This window comes from Triticum dicoccoides, chromosome 6B, assembly GCF_002162155.2.
Source record: "Triticum dicoccoides isolate Atlit2015 ecotype Zavitan chromosome 6B, WEW_v2.0, whole genome shotgun sequence".
NCBI lineage: Eukaryota > Viridiplantae > Streptophyta > Magnoliopsida > Poales > Poaceae > Triticum > Triticum dicoccoides.
In genome coordinates, this window is record NC_041391.1 from 652,588,973 (window position 1) to 652,605,459 (window position 16,487).

The window sequence follows — 16,487 nt, forward strand, 5'->3', positions numbered from 1 at the left end:
GTATTAGTTAGGTGTTTATGAATATAGTTGTCAACTAAAAAAGAATAGAGTAGGTATTAACTGAAAAAGAAAAGAGTTAAATGAATTTATATCTACTGCTAAATATAGTTGTTAACTGAATTTATCTCTGATGCTAAGTCAGGTGCATATTGATGTAAACAAAGGGTTTCAGTTAAATGAAATGACTTTATGACTTCAGTTTTCTGTACTAATTTTGTTACTAAGTGCTTTGTGCTTAATTATAAATAATTGCTTCTGTAGGATGAAGGTGTGAACTGTGGGGTTGTGGAGTGGGTGGATGGTCCTTGGCCAGAGATTCTACAAAGATGCCTAACCAGGATTTGGGACATGTACCATGAGCAGAACTTGGGGAGGGTGAATGACAAACAAGCCCATGAGAAAGAGGTGGCCAAGCTACAGAAAGAAATTGATTTCCTGTCAAACAACTACAGACAGTTGGTGGAAGATGTATCCAAGCTATTTGACTATCAAGATGGCAAGATGTCTCATGACATGGACTATACCAGTCAGGCAATCAATGAACTAAATGAGAAGAAGAAACAACTTGAGGATCAGGCAAAGATTGAGTTAAGTATGGAAAAGTTGAAGCTTGCCAAGGAGCAAAGGTGCATTCTTCAAAGCCAAGCAGAGATCATTCAGAACATGAGGAAGGCCATGAAGGAAGTGGAGGGGGACAGGGACCTAATAACCCACAAGTATAGGGGATCACAACAGTTTTCGAGGGTAGAGTATTTAACCCAAATTTATTGATTCGACACAAGGGGAGCCAAAGAATATTCTCAAGTATTAGCAGCTGAGTTGTCAATTCAACCACACCTTGAAACTTAGTATCCGCAGCAAAGTGTTTAGTAGCAAAGTAATATGATAGTGGTGGTAACGGTAACAAAATTAAGGACAACGAAAGTAATGTTTTTGGTATTTTGTAGTGATTGTAACAGTAGCAACGGAAAAGGAAATAAGGGAGAACCAGTATATGGAAAACTCGTAGGCACCGGACTAGTGATGGATAATTATGCCGGATGCGGTTCGTCATGTAACAGTCATAACATAGGGTGACACAGAACTAGCTCCAATTCATCAATGTAATGTAGGCATGCATTCCGAATATAGTCATACGTGCTTATGGAAAAGAACTTGCATGCCATATTTTGTCCTACCCTCTGATACGTCCATTTTGCATCATGCTTTTATGTCAATATTTATTGCATTATGGGCTGTTATTTCCGGTTATGTCACAATACTTATGGCTATTCTCTCTTATTTTACAAGGATTACATGAAGAGGGAGAATGCCGGCAGCTGGAATTCTGGGCTGGAAAAGGAGCAAATATTGAAGGACTATTCTGTGCAACTCCAAAAGTCCTGAAACTCCACGGAATACCTTAAAATAAATAAAGAAAAATCACCGCCAAAGATGAAGGCCAGGGGGCCCACACCCTGCTCACAAGGGTGGGGGGCGCCCCCCCCCCCCCGGGCGCGCCCCCCTACCTCGTGGGCCCCCTGGTGGCTCTCCGACGTCCATCTTCTCCTATATGAAGTCTTTCGATGAGAAAAAAATAGAAGGCAACCTTTCGGGACGAGACTCCGCCGCCACGAGGCGGAACCTTGGTGGAACCAATCTAGGGCTCCGGCAGAGCTGTTCTGCCGGGGACACTTCCCTCTGGGAGGGGGAAATCATCACCATCGTCATCACCAACACTCCTCTCATCGGGGGAGGGCAATCTCCATCAACATCTTCACCAGCACCATCTCATCTCCAAACCCTAGTTCATCTCTTGTATCCAATTCTTCTCTCCAAGTCCGGGATTGGTGCTAGTAGGTTGCTAGTAGTGTTGATTACTCCTTGTAGTTGATGCTAGTTGGTTTATTTGATGGAAGATCATATGTTCAGATGCTTTATGCACATTATTACCCCTCTGATTATGAACATGAATATGCTTTGTGAGTAGTTACGTTTGTTCCTGAGGACAAGGAAGAAGTCTTGCTATTAGTAGTCATGTGAATTTGGTATTCGTTTGATATTTTGATAAGATGTATGTTGTCTAACCTCTAGTGGTGTTATGTGAACGTCGACTACATAACACTTCACCATTATTTGGTCCTAGAGGAAGGCATTGGAAAGTAATAAGTAGATGATGGGTCGCTAGAGTGACAGAAGCTTAAACCCTAGTTTATGCGTTGCTTCGTAAGGGGCTGATTTGGATCCATATGTTTCATGCTATGGTTAGGTTTACCTTAATACTTTTGTTGTAGTTGCGGATGCTTGCAATAGAGGTTAATCATAAGTGGGATGCTTGTCCAAGTAAGGGCAGTACCCAAGCACCGGTCCACCCACATCAAATTATCAAAGTACCGAACACGAATCATACGAGCGTGATGAAAACTAGCTTGACGATATTCCCATGTGTCCTCGGGAGCGCTTTTCCTATTATAAGAGTTTGTCCAGGCTTGTCCTTTGCTACAAAAAGGATTGGGCCACCTTGCTGCACTTTATTTACTTTTGTTACTTGTTGCTCGTTACCATTTATCCTATCACAAAACTATCTGTTACCACTTGTTTCAATACTTGCAGAGAATACCTTGTTGAAAACCGCTTATCATTTCCTTCTGCTCTTCGTTGGGTTCGACACTCTTACTTATCGAAAGGACTACGATAGATCCCCTATACTTGTGGGTCATCAAGACTCTTTTCTGGCTCCGTTGCCGGGGAGTGAAGCGCCTTTTGGTAGGTGGAATTTGGTAAGGAAAAATTTATTTAGTGTGCTGAAATTTTCTGTCACTTGTTACTATGGAAAGTAATTGTCTAAGGGGCTTGTTCGGGGTATCTTCACCCCGTCCAGTTGAGCCAAGAGTTTCTCCTCAACCTACTGAATCTACTGAACCTACTGAACCTATTGAAAATGAAACTCCTTTTCAGATTCCTTCGGGTATGATGGAAAAACTGCTAGCTAACACTTTTGCAGGAGATGGAACAAAGCATCCTGATGAACATCTACGCTTTGTGGATGATATTTGTGGACTATTTAAGCTTACAGGTATACCCGATGATGTTGTTAAGAAGAAGGCTTTCCCTTTATCTTTGGAGGGAGACGCATTGACATGGTATAGGCTATGTGATGATATGAGATCATGGAACTATAAAAGATTGAAATTGGAATTTCATCAAAAGTATTACCCTATGCATCTTGTTCATCGTGATCGCAATTATATATATAATTTTTGGCATCGCGAAGGAGAAAGCATCGCTCAAGATTGGGGAAGGCTTAAATCAATGTTATATTCATGCCCCAATCATGAGCTCGCAAAAGGAGTGATTATGCAAAGTTTTTATGCTCGGCTTTCTAGTAACAATCGCACCATGCTCGATACTTCTTGTGCTGGCTCTTTTATGATGAAGCCTATTGAATTTAGATGGAATTTATTGGATAGAATTAAACCCAACTCTGAAGATTGGGACCTCGACGAAGCTAAGGAGTCAGGTATGACACCTAAGTTTGATTGTGTTAAATCTTTTATGGATACCGATATTTTCCGTAAGTTTAGCACTAAATATGGACTCAACTCTGAGATAGTAGCTTCTTTCTGTGAATCTTTTGCTACTTATGTTGATCTCCCCAAGGAGAAGTTGTTTAAATATCATCCTCCCATAGAAGTAAAAGTAGCTGCACCTATTAAAGTTGAAGAAAAGACTGTCACTTACAATGATCCTATTGTTCCTACTTCTTATGTTGAGAAACCACATTTCCCTGTTAGAATGAAGGATCATGCTAAAGCTTCAACTGTTGTTCGTAAAAGCAATACTAGGACTTATACACCTCTGAGCATGTCAAAGTAGAACCCAATATTGCTATTGTTAAAGATCGATTGTCTGATAATATTGATGGGCATGTTATTCAATTCTCTGGTGAAACTGCTAGAATTGCTAAACCCTGTGATAGAGATAAACATAGACCTGTGGTAGGCGTGCCTGTTATTTCTGTTAAAATAGGAGATCATTGTTATCATGGTTTATGTGATATGGGTGCTAGTGCTAGTGTAATACCCATTGACTTATACAAAGAAATTATGCATGATATTGCACCGGCTGAGTTAGAAGAAATTGATGTCACAATTAAACTTGCCAATAGAGATACTATTTCACCAGTGGAAATTGTTAGAGATGTTGAAGTCTTGTGTGGGAAAACCAAATATCCCGCTTATTTTCTTGTTCTTGGCTCTCCACAAGATAGCTTTTATCCCATTATATTTGGTAGACCCTTCTTGAATACTGTTAATGCTACGATAGACTGCAAAAAGAATGTTGTTACTGTTGGCTTGGATAATATGGTTCATGAGTTTAATTTCTCTAAATTTAGTAAACAACATCGTGAGGAAGAATTGCCTAGTAAGGATGAAATTATTGGTCTTGCTTCTATTGCCGTACCTCCTAGTGATCCTTTAGAGCACTATTTGCTAGACCATGAAAATGATATGTTCATGAATGAAAGAAGGGAAATAGATGAAGTATTCTTTAAACAGGAACCTATTCTGCAACACAATTTGCCTGTTGAAATCCTAGGGGATCCTCCTCCACCCAAGGGTGATCCCGTGTTTGAGCTTAAACCGTTACCTGGTAATCTTAAATATGCTTATCTTGATGAAAAGAAAATATATCCTGTCATTATTAGCGCTAACCTTTCAGAGCATGAAGAGGAAAGATTATTGAAAACTCTCAAGAAGCACCGTGCTGCTATTGGATATACTCTGGATGATCTTAAGGGCATCAGCCCCACTCTATGTCAACATAAAATAAATTTGGAAGCTGATGCCAAACCAGTTTGTGATCCTCAACGGCGTTTGAATCCTAAAACGAAAGAAGTGGTAAGAAAGGAAATACTCAAGCTTCTGGAGGCAGGTATAATTTATCCCATTGCTGATAGTTAGTGGGTAAGTCCTGTCCATTGTGTCCCTAAGAAGGGAGGTATTACTGTTGTCCCTAATGATAAAGATGAATTGATCCCGTAAAGAATTATCACAGGTTATAGCATGGTAATTGATTTCCGCAAATTAAATAAGGCTACTAAGAAAGATCATTACCCCTTACCTTTTATTGATCAAATGCTAGAAAGATTATGCAAACATACACATTATTGCTTTCTAGATGGCTATTCTGGTTTTTCTCAAATACCTGTGTCGGCTAAAGATCAATCAAAGACTACTTTTACATGCCCTTTTGGTACTTTTGCTTATAGACATATGCCTTTCAGTTTATGTAATGCACCTGCTACCTTTCAAAGATGCATGATGGCTATATTCTCTGACTTTTGCGAGAAAATTTGTGAGGTTTTCATGGATGACTTTTCCGTCTATGGTTCCTCTTTTGATGATTGCTTGAGCAATCTTGCTCGAGTTTTGTAGAGATGCGAAGAAACTAATCTAGTCTTGAATTGGGAAAAGTGCCACTTTATGGTGAATGAAGGTATTGTCTTGGGGCACAAAGTTTCTGAAAGAGGTATTGAAGTTGATAAAGCCAAGGTTGATGCTATTGAAAAGATGCCATGTCCCAAGGACATCAAAGGTATAAGAAGTTTCCTTGGTCACGCCAGATTTTATAGGAGGTTCATTAAGGACTTCTCAAAAATCTCTCGGCCTCTGACTAATTTATTACAAAAAGATATACCATTTGTCTTTGATGATGATTGCGTAGAAGCATTTGAAATAATTAAGAAAGCATTAGTCTCTGCACCTGTTGTTCAGCCACCTGATTGGAATTTACCTTTTGAAATTATGTGTGATGCTAGTGATTATGTTGTAGGTGCTGTTCTAGGACAAAGAGTTGATAAGAAATTGAATGTTATCCATTATGCTAGTAAGAATCTAGACAATGCTCAAAGAAATTATGATACTACCGAAAAGGAACTTTTAGCAGTTGTATTTGCTTGTGATAAATTCAGACCCTATATTGTTGATTCTAATGTTACTATTCACACGGATCATGCTGCTATTAAATATCTTATGGAAAAGAAAGATGCAAAACCTAGGCTTATTAGATGGGTTCTCTTGCTCCAAGAGTTTGATTTGCATATCGTTGATAGAAAAGGAGCTGAGAACCCCGTTGCATACAGCTTATCTAGGTTAGAGAATGTTCTTGATGACCCACTACCTATTGATGATAGCTTTCCTGATGAACAATTAAATGTCATAAGTACTTCTCGTAGCACTCCATGGTATGCTGATTATGCTAATTATATTGATGCTAAATTTATACCACCTAGCTTCACATACCAACAAAAGAAAAAGTTTTTCTATGACTTGCGACACTACTTTTGGGATGACCCACATCTTTATAAAGAAGGAGTAGATGGTGTTATTAGACGTTGTGTACCTGAGCATGAACAGGAACAGATCCTACGCAAGTGTCACTCCGAAGCTTATGGAGGACATCATGCTGGAGACAGAACTGCACATAAGGTATTGCAATCCGGTTTTTATTGGCCTACTCTCTTCAAGGATGCCCGTAAGTTTGTTCTGTCTTGCGACGAATGTCAAAGAATTAGTAATATTAGTAGACGTCAAGACATGCCTATGAATTATTCACTTGTTATTGAACCATTTGATGTCTGGGGCTTTGATTATATGGGACCTTTCCCTGCCTCTAATGGTTACACACATATTTTAGTTGCTGTTGATTACGTTACTAAGTGGGTGGAAGCTATTCCAACTATTAGTGCTGATCATAACACTTCTACTAAAATGCTTAAGGAAGTTATTTTTCCGAGGTTTGGAGTCCCTAGATACTTAATGACTGATGGTGGTTCACACTTTATTCATGGTGCTTTCCATAAGATGCTTGCTAAATACGACGTTAATCATAGATTTGCATCTCCATATCACCCGCAGTATAGTGGGCAAGTAGAATTGAGCAATAGAGAGCTCAAATTAATTTTGCAAAAGATTGTCAATAGGTCTAGAAAGAATTGGTCCAAGAAACTTGATGATGCATTATGGGCCTATAGAACTGCATACAAAAATCCTATGGGTATGTCTCCGTATAAAATGGTTATGGAAAAGCATGTCACCTACCTCTCAAACTAGAACATAAGGTATATTGGGCTATTAAAGAGCTGAACTATGATTTCAAACTTGCCGATGAGAAGAGGTTATTTGATATTAGCTCACTTGATGAATGGAGAACCCAAGCTTATGAAAATGCCAAGTTGTTTAAAGAAAAGGTTAAAAGATGGCATGACAAAAGGATACAAAAGCGTGAGTTTAATGTAGGTGATTATGTATTGCTATACAACTCTCGTTTAAGATTTTTTGCAGGAAAACTTCTCTCCAAATGGGAAGGTCCCTACGTTATCAAGGAGGTCTATCGTTCCGGTGCCATAAAAATCAACAACTTCGCAGGTACAAATCCTAAGTTGGTAAACGGTCAAAGGATCAAACACTATATCCCAGATAATCCTATAAATATTGAAACTAATATTATTGAAACCGTAACCCCGGAGGAGTACATAAAGGACACCTACCAGAACGTTCCAGACTCCGAAAAGGAATAGGTATGTGGTACGGTAAGTAAACCGACTCCAAAACAATTTTAAGGCAATATTTCTCTGTTTTGGAATATTTAGAAAAATAGAAAAATAAGTAGCAGTCCGGGGAGGACACGAGGCCTCCACGAGGGTGGAGGGCGCGCCCTACCCCCCTGTGCGCGCCCCCCCTACCTCGTGAGCACCTCGTGTGCCCTCCGGACTCCGTTTCCTTGCACGATACGTATTTTGGTCGGTAAAAATTCATTATATATACTCCCGAAGGTTTTGACTCTCGTATCACGCAAATCTCCCCTGTTCTTGTTTCGAGCTGTTTTTCTGACAGGTCTAGATCATCATGACGACCCCAAGTGCTTCCAAGGACAAGTTCTTCGAGAAGGTGATCAACCCTTACCTCGCGGAGGTGATGCGACACCCTCAAACCAGTGAGATGCGTGATGGGTTGCTGCACATCCGTGATGTTGAGGGACCAAAGGGAACCGGAAGCGTGGAGTCGAGGCTCGAAGCAATGGAACAACAAGTTTTCAAGTGCCAGGGGATGGTGGAGCGTGGAATCAACGCTACCCACAAGATGCTCGCGAAGTTCAACTACGAGCCGGATGCCAAGAAGACAGAGGAGGCCATCTTCAAGCTACATGAGAAGATCGAGCACCTCCAAGCCCAAATCTATGATCTGCAAAACCAAAACAGTGAGTATGAATATAGATTCAAAAGGATGAGTTTGGCTGCAGATTTGAGGATTCCGGAGACTCGATCATCATTCTATGATGGTGAGCCTATGCCATGGAAGGTGGACGACAAGCTTGCATCATCAACAACACCTCCACCGCCAACAACAAAGGAGACATAATCACATGGGTATGGGCACTCCCCTTGGCAACTGCCAAGCTTGGGGGAGGTGCCCTGGTATCGTATCACCATCACAACTCCTGTCTTTACCGTTTTCATAGTTCGATCCTATTAGTAGTATCTTGATTTAGTAGAATAAAGTCATGGCATGATCTAGTTTTGAGTTTTGCTTTATGATCCTTCTTTGTAATCGAGTCCGTGAGCTATATAATAAAGATTAGTGTTGAGTCAAGAGCTTGAGTATTTTGCCATGATCTTAGGTGACTAGAAGAAAAAGAATAAAAATAATCAAAGAGTTCATATGGATCTTATTGAAAGTAATGACTTCACATAGAAAGAGTATGATGATTAAAAGTTGTTGGGAGTTGGCAAATATAGCTTTGGTCATCGTTGCAATTAATATGAAGTAATAAGGAAAGAGAGGTTTCACATATAGATATATTATCATTGACATCTTTTATGATTGAGACCACTCATTAAAATATGACATGCTAAAGAGCTGAGGTTGGACAAGGAAGACAACATAATGAGTTATGTTTTCTTATATCTGAGATAGAGTATGTTGTCATGGATCCTCTACCATGTTGAGCTTGCCTTTCCCCCTCATGCTAGCCAAATTCTCAGCACTAAGTAGAAATACTACTTGTGCTTCCAAATACCCTTAAACCTGTTTTGCCATGAGAGTCCACCATATCTACCTATGGATTGAGTAAGATCCTTCAAGTAAGTTGTCATCGGTGCAAGCAATAAAAATGCTCTCTAAATATGCATGACTTATTAGTGCGGAGAAAATAAACTTTGTACGCACTTGTTGTGGACGCAATAAAAGCGACGGACTGCATAATAAAGTTCACATACAAGGGGCAATATAAAGTGACATTCTTTTGCACTAAGATTTTGTGCATCAACCCTAAACGCGCATGACAACCTTTTCTTCCCTCTGCGAAGGGCCTATCTTTTATTATTATCCTCTACCTTATGCAAGAGTCACGGTGATCTTCACTTTTCCCTTTTTATTTTATCCTTTGGCAAGCTCAGCATGTTGGAAAGAACATGATATATATATCTAATTGGATGTGGGAGAGCATTAATTATTATTGTTGACATTATCCTTGAGGTAAAAAGTTGTGGGGCAAAACTATAAGCCCCTATCTTTCTCTGTGTCCGATTAAAACTCCGTAACCACAAGTATTGCGTGAGTGTTAACAATTATGAAGGACTAAGTGATAGTTGAGTATGTGGACTTGCTTTTAAGCTCTGACATAGACTCTCTCCGATGTTATGATAAATTGCAATTGCTTCAATGACTAAGGGTATAATTTGTTGGTGCTCAATAAGGTTTCTGATTCATACTTTGGCTTTGTGAAAAGATCATCACTTGAACATGAGTAATCATATGACAAAAGCTATATATGTTGCTGTTATGAAATAATCATGATGCCTTCATGTCCGTATTTTTATTTTTATCGACGCCTCTACCTCTAAACATGAGGACATATTTATTGTTATCGGCTTTTTGCTTGAGGACAAGCGAGGTCTAAGCTAGGGGGAGTTGATACGTCCATTTTGCATCATGCTTTTATGTCAATATTTATTGCATTATGGGCTGTTATTTCACATTATGTCACAATACTTATGGCTATTCTCTCTTATTTTACAAGGATTACATGAAGAGGGAGAATGCCGACAGCTGGAATTCTGGGCTGGAAAAGGAGCAAATATTGAAGGACTATTCTGTGCAACTCCAAAAGTCCTGAAACTCAACGGAATACCTTAAAATAAATAAAGAAAAATCGTCGCCAAAGATGAAGGCCAGGGGGCCCATACCCTGCTCACGAGGGTGGGGGGCACCCCCCTGGGCGCGCCCCCTACCTCGTGGGCCCCCTGGTGGCTCTTCGACGTCCATCTTCTCCTATATGAAGTCTTTCGATGAGAAAAAAAAGAAGGCAACCTTTCGGGACGAGACTCCGCCGCCACTAGGCAGAACCAATCTAGGGCTCCAGCAGAGCTGTACTGCAGGGGACACTTCCCTCCGGGAGGGGGGAATCATCACCATCGTCATCACCAACGCTCCTCTCATCGGGAGAGGGCAATCTCCATCAACATCTTCACCTGCACCATCTCATCTCCAAACCCTAGTTCATCTCTTGTATCCAATTCTTCTCTCCAAGTCCGGGATTGGTGCTAGTAGGTTGCTAGTAGTGTTGATTACTCCTTGTAGTTGATGCTAGTTGGTTTATTTGGTGGAAGATCATATGTTCAGATCCTTTATGCACATTATTACCCCTATGATTATGAACATGAATATGCTTTGTGAGTAGTTACGTTTGTTCCTGACGACAAGGGAGAAGTCTTGCTATTAGTAGTCATGTGAATTTGGTATTCATTCGATATTTTGATAAGATGTATGTTGTCTAACCTCTAGTGGTGTTATGTGAACGTCGACTACATAACACTTCACCATTATTTGGGCCTAGAGGAAGGCATTGGGAAGTAATAAGTAGATGATGGGTTGCTAGAGTGACAGAAGCTTAAACCCTAGTTTATGCGTTGCTTCGTAAGGGGCTGATTTGGATCCATATGTTTCATGCTATGGTTAGGTTTACCTTAATACTTTTGTTGTAGTTGCGGATGCTTGCAATAGAGGTTAATCATAAGTGGGATGCTTGTCCAAGTAAGGGCAGTACCCAAGCACCGGTCCACCCACATATCAAATTATCAAAGTACCGAACGCGAATCATATGAGCGTGATGAAAACTAGCTTGACGATATTCCCATGTGTCCTCGGGAGCGCTTTTCCTATTATAAGAGTTTGTCCAGGCTTGTCCTTTGCTACAAAAAGGATTGGGCCACCTTGCTGCACTTTATTTACTTTTGTTACTTGTTGCTCGTTACCATTTATCCTATCACAAAACTATCTATTACCATTTATTTCAGTACTTGTAGAGAATACCCTGCTGAAAACCGCTTATCATTTCCTTCTGCTCCTTGTTGGGTTCGACACTCTTACTTATCGAAAGGACTACGATAGATCCCCTATACTTGTGGGTCATCACCCTCCCGTGGCAGCGGGGTCCTATTTGGAAACTAAGGGACATTAAGGCCTCCTTTTAATAGAGAACCGGAACAAAGCATTAGCACATAGTGAATACATGAAGTCCTCAAACTATGGTCATCACCGGGAGTGGTCTCGATTATTGTCACTTCGGGGTTGCCGGATCATAACACATAGTAGGTGACTATAGACTTGCAAGATAGGATCAAGAACTCACATATATTCATGAAAACATAATAGGTTCAGATCTGAAATCATGGCACTCGGGCCCTAGTGACAAGCATTAAGCATAGCAAAGTCATAGCAACATCAATCTCAGAACATAGTGGATACTAGGGATCAAACCCTAACAAAACTAACTCGATTACATGATAAATATCATCCAACCCATCACCGTCCAGCAAGCCTACGATGGAATTACTCACGCACGGCGGTGAGCATCATGAAATTGGTGATGGAGGATGGTTGATGATGACGACGGCGATGAATCCCCCTCTCCGGAGCCCTGAACGGACTCCAGATCAGCCCTCCCGAGAGAGATTAGGGCTTGGTGGCGGCTCCGTATCGTAAAAGGCGATGATTTCTTCTCTCTGATTTTTTCTCCCCGAAAGCCAATATATGGAGTTGGAGTTGGCGTCGGAGGGTCTCCAGGGGGCCCACGAGGTAGGGGGCGCGCCCCCACCCTCGTGGACAGGGTGTGGGGCCCCTGGTCTTCATATTTGGTGAGGATTTTTTATTATTTATTCTAAAATATTCCGTGGGGTTTCAGGTCATTCCGAGAACTTTTGTTTTCTGCACATAAAACAACATCATGGCAATTCTGCTGAAAACAGCGTCAGTCCGGGTTAGTTCCATTCAAATCATACAAGTTAGAGTCCAAAACAAGGGCAAAAGTGTTTGGAAAAGTAGATACGACGGAGACGTATCAACTCCCCCAAGCTTAAACCCTTGTTTGTCCTCAAGCAATTCAGTTGACAAACTGAAAGAGAAAAAAGAAAAACTTTTACAAACTCTGTTTGCTCTTGTTGTTGTACCTATGTCAAGCCAGCATTCAGGTTTTCAGCAAAGATTATAACCACATTTGCAATAATTCTCAGGTCTCATGTTTACTCATATCAATAACATAATCATCTAGCAAGCCATAATAATAAATCTCGGATGACAACACTTTCTCAAAATAATCATAATATGATATAACAAGATGGTATCTCGCTAGCCCTTTCTGAGACTGCAAAACATATATGCAGAGCACCTTTAAAGATCAAGGACTGGCTAAACATTGTAATTCATGGTAAAAGAGATCCAGTCAAGTCATACCCAATATAAACCAATAATAATGAATGCAAATGACAATGTGCTCTCCAGCGGGTGCTTTTTAATAAGAAGGGTGATGACTCAACATAAAAGTAAATAGATAGGCCCTTCGCAGAGGGAAGCAGGGATTTGTAGAGGTGCCAGAGCTCGATTTTAAAATAGAGATTGAATAACATTTTGAGCGGCATACTTTTGCTATCAACGCTACAACTATGAGATGGCTATATCTTCCATACTACATGCATTATAGGCAGTTCCCAAACAGAATGGTAAAGGTTATACTCCCCCAACCAACAACAAGCATCAATCCATGGCTTGCTCGGAACAACGAGTGCCTCCAACATACAACAACCTTGGGGGGGTTTTGTTTAATTATTTTGATTTGTTTTGATCTTTTTGGATCATGGACTGGGCATCCCGGTTACCGGCCCTTTCTCGTGAATGAGGAGCGGAGTCCACTCCTCTTGAGAATAACCCACCTAGCATGGAAGATATAGGCAGCCCTAGTTGAAACATGAGCTGCTCGAGCATACAAAACAGAATTTCATTTGAAGGTTTGGAGTTTGGCACATACAAATTTACTTGGAATGGCAGGTAAATACCGCATTTAGGTAGGTATAGTGGACTCATATGGAACAACTTTGGTGTTTAAGGAGTTTGGATGCACAAGCAGTATTCCCGCTTAGTACAGGTGAAGGCTGGCAAAACACTGGGAAGCGACCAACTGAGAGAGCGACAACAGTCGTAAACATGCATTAAAATTAATTCACACCGAGTACAAGCATGAGTAGGATATAATCTACCATGAACATAAATATCATGAAGGATATGTTGATTTGATTCAACTACATGCGTGAACATGTGCCAAGTCGAGTCACTCAATTCATTCAAAGGAGGATACCATCCCATCATACCACATCATAATCATTCTAATAGCATGGTGGCACGCAAGGTAAACCATTATAACTCATAGCTAATCAAGCATGGCACAAGCAACTATAATCTCTAAATGTCATTGCAAATATGTTTACTTCATAATAGCTGACTCAAAAATGATGAATCATCATATTTACAAAAACAAAAGAGGTCGGGTTCATACCAGCTTTTCTCATCCCAATAAGTCCATCATATATCGTCATTATTGCCTTTCACTTGCACGACCGAACGATGTGAATAATAATAAGAGTGCACGTGCATTGGACTAAGCTGGAATCTGCGAGCATTCAACTCAAGAGAGAAGACACGTAATATGGGCTCTAAATTAAATAAACAAGCATGCATATAAGAGCCACTAAGCAATTTCAATATAGTCTTCTCGTACTGACCCCCAAAGAAAAGAAAAGAAATAAAAACTATTTACACGGGAAAGCTCCCAACAAGCAAAAGAAGAACGGGAAATATTTTTGGGTTTTCTTTTTAATTATTACAGCAAAGAAATAAACTACTACTAACAAATTTTTTTTGTTTTTTTCTTAAGGTTTATTAAACACACAAGAAGAAAGCAGGAAAAAGAAAATAAACTAGCATGGATATTACAGTGAAAGAGTATGAGCACCGACATCTAGCAATGAGTGTGTGTGAACATGAATGTAATGTCGGTGGGAAATACGTACTCCCCCAAGCTTAGGCTTTTGGCCTAAGTTGGTCTATTGCCAGGGATAGCCTGGCGGATACCCGTAGGTGAAGCTGGGGTCATACTGCGATGAAGAAGACTCTGACTGCCACTGGCTGGCAACCACCTTTGGATCCCAAGAATAAACAGACTGTCGTGGAGGCTCATCTTGTGGCTCCGGTTCCGGGGCTAGTGTAGGATTCTGATAGGCTTGAACAGCCGCCCACGGGACAATGTGAGGACCTGCTGACAAGTTAAACAAAGAGGGAGCAGGCAAAGTAATAGTCTCAGGGTGATGTTTATCAAAGTATAATTTATATTTGAGCTCCCCTTCACGACTCTTAACAAGAAATTCATGCGCTAGCATACTCTTATAATCTAAATAAGCACGGGGCAGTGATGTTTCTTCTTTCTCCTCATGCCTAATAGGTATCTCAAAATATTCAGCTAGGCGCGAAGCACAAATGCCTCCAAAGATAGGGCCCTTAGTACGGTTCAGACTTAACCATCTAGCAACAATTCCACCCATAGTAAAAGAGTTATTGCGGTATAAACCATGGAACAAAATAATAATATCAGGAACACTAAGGTTTCCACAGTTCCCGCGTCCAGTCAAGCAACGACTAGCAAATAAGGCAAAGTAGCGTAAAATAGGAAATGTATGCTAGTAATCCTTGCATCAGAAACCTTCCTGGTTTCTCCCACAGTGATAGTGTTAATAAAAGCTTCTACTTCGTTATGGTGTGGTTCATCCAAGGTGCCCTCAAAGGGTATTTTGCAAACCTCGCAAAATTCAGCTAATGGCATCTCCTTAACAACGTCATATAAATGAAACTCTACTGATGGAGGTGATTTCTTAGCGAAAAAGTAGAAGTTTTGCACAAAAGTGTTTGTGAGTAAGAGATACTGATGACGTTGGTCACGGAGGAAGTCGGTGAGTCCAGCATTCTCAATCACTAAATAGAAATCCTCATAAATCCCGGCTCTCCTCAAGAAGTCATCGGAAGGCCATTCACACGGTCGGACCTCCGCGGTGCGAGGCAAATTAAATTTGGGCTTCTGCTCTTCTTCCTTTTGTTTTTCCTTCGAGCTCCGGCTCGACGAGCCCCTCAAAAGTCTCTTCATTATTTTCTAAAATAATCTGAAATTTTTAGTAACTGATACGTCTCCGTCGTATCTACTTTTCCAAACACTTTTGCCCTTGTTTTGGATTCTAACTTGTATCATTTGAATGGAACTAACCCGGACTGACACTGTTTTCAGCAGATTGCCATGGTGTTGTTTTATGTGCAGAAAATAAAAGTTCTCGGAATGACCTGAAACTCCACGGAACACCTTAGAACAAAACAATAAAAATCCTTGCCAAAGATGAAGACCAGGGGGCCCACACCCTGTCCATGAGGGTGGGCCCCCCTGGGCGCGCCCCCTACCTCGTGGGCCTCCTGGTGGCCTTTCGACGCCAACTCCAACTCCATATATTGGCTTTTGGGGAGAGAAAAATCAGAGAGAAGAAATTATCGCGTTTTACGATACGGAGCCTCTGCCAAGCCCTAATCTCTCTTGGGAGGGCTGATCTGGAGTCCGTTCGGGGCTCCGGAGAGGGGGATTCGTCGCCGTCGTCATCATCAACCATCCTCCATCACCAATTTCATGATGCTCACCGCCGTGCGTGAGTAATTCCATCATAGGCTTGCTGGACGGTGATGATTTGGATGAGATTTATCATGTAATCGAGTTAGTTTTGTTAGGGTTTGATCCCTAGTATCCACTATGTTCTGAGATTGATGTTGCTATGACTTTGCTATGCTTAATGCTTGTCACTAGGGCCCGAGTGCCATGATTTCAGATCTGAACCTATTATGTTTTCATGAATATATGTGTGTTCTTGATCCTATCTTGCAAGTCTATGGTCACCTACTATGTGTTATGATCCGGAAACCCCGAAGTGACAATAATCGGGACCACTCCCAGTGATGACCATAGTTTTAGGAGTTCATGTATTCACTATGTGCTAATGCTTTGTTCCGGTTCTCTATTAAAAGGAGGCCTTAATATCCCTTAGTTTCCAATAGGACCCCGCTGCCACGGGAGGGTAGGACAAACGA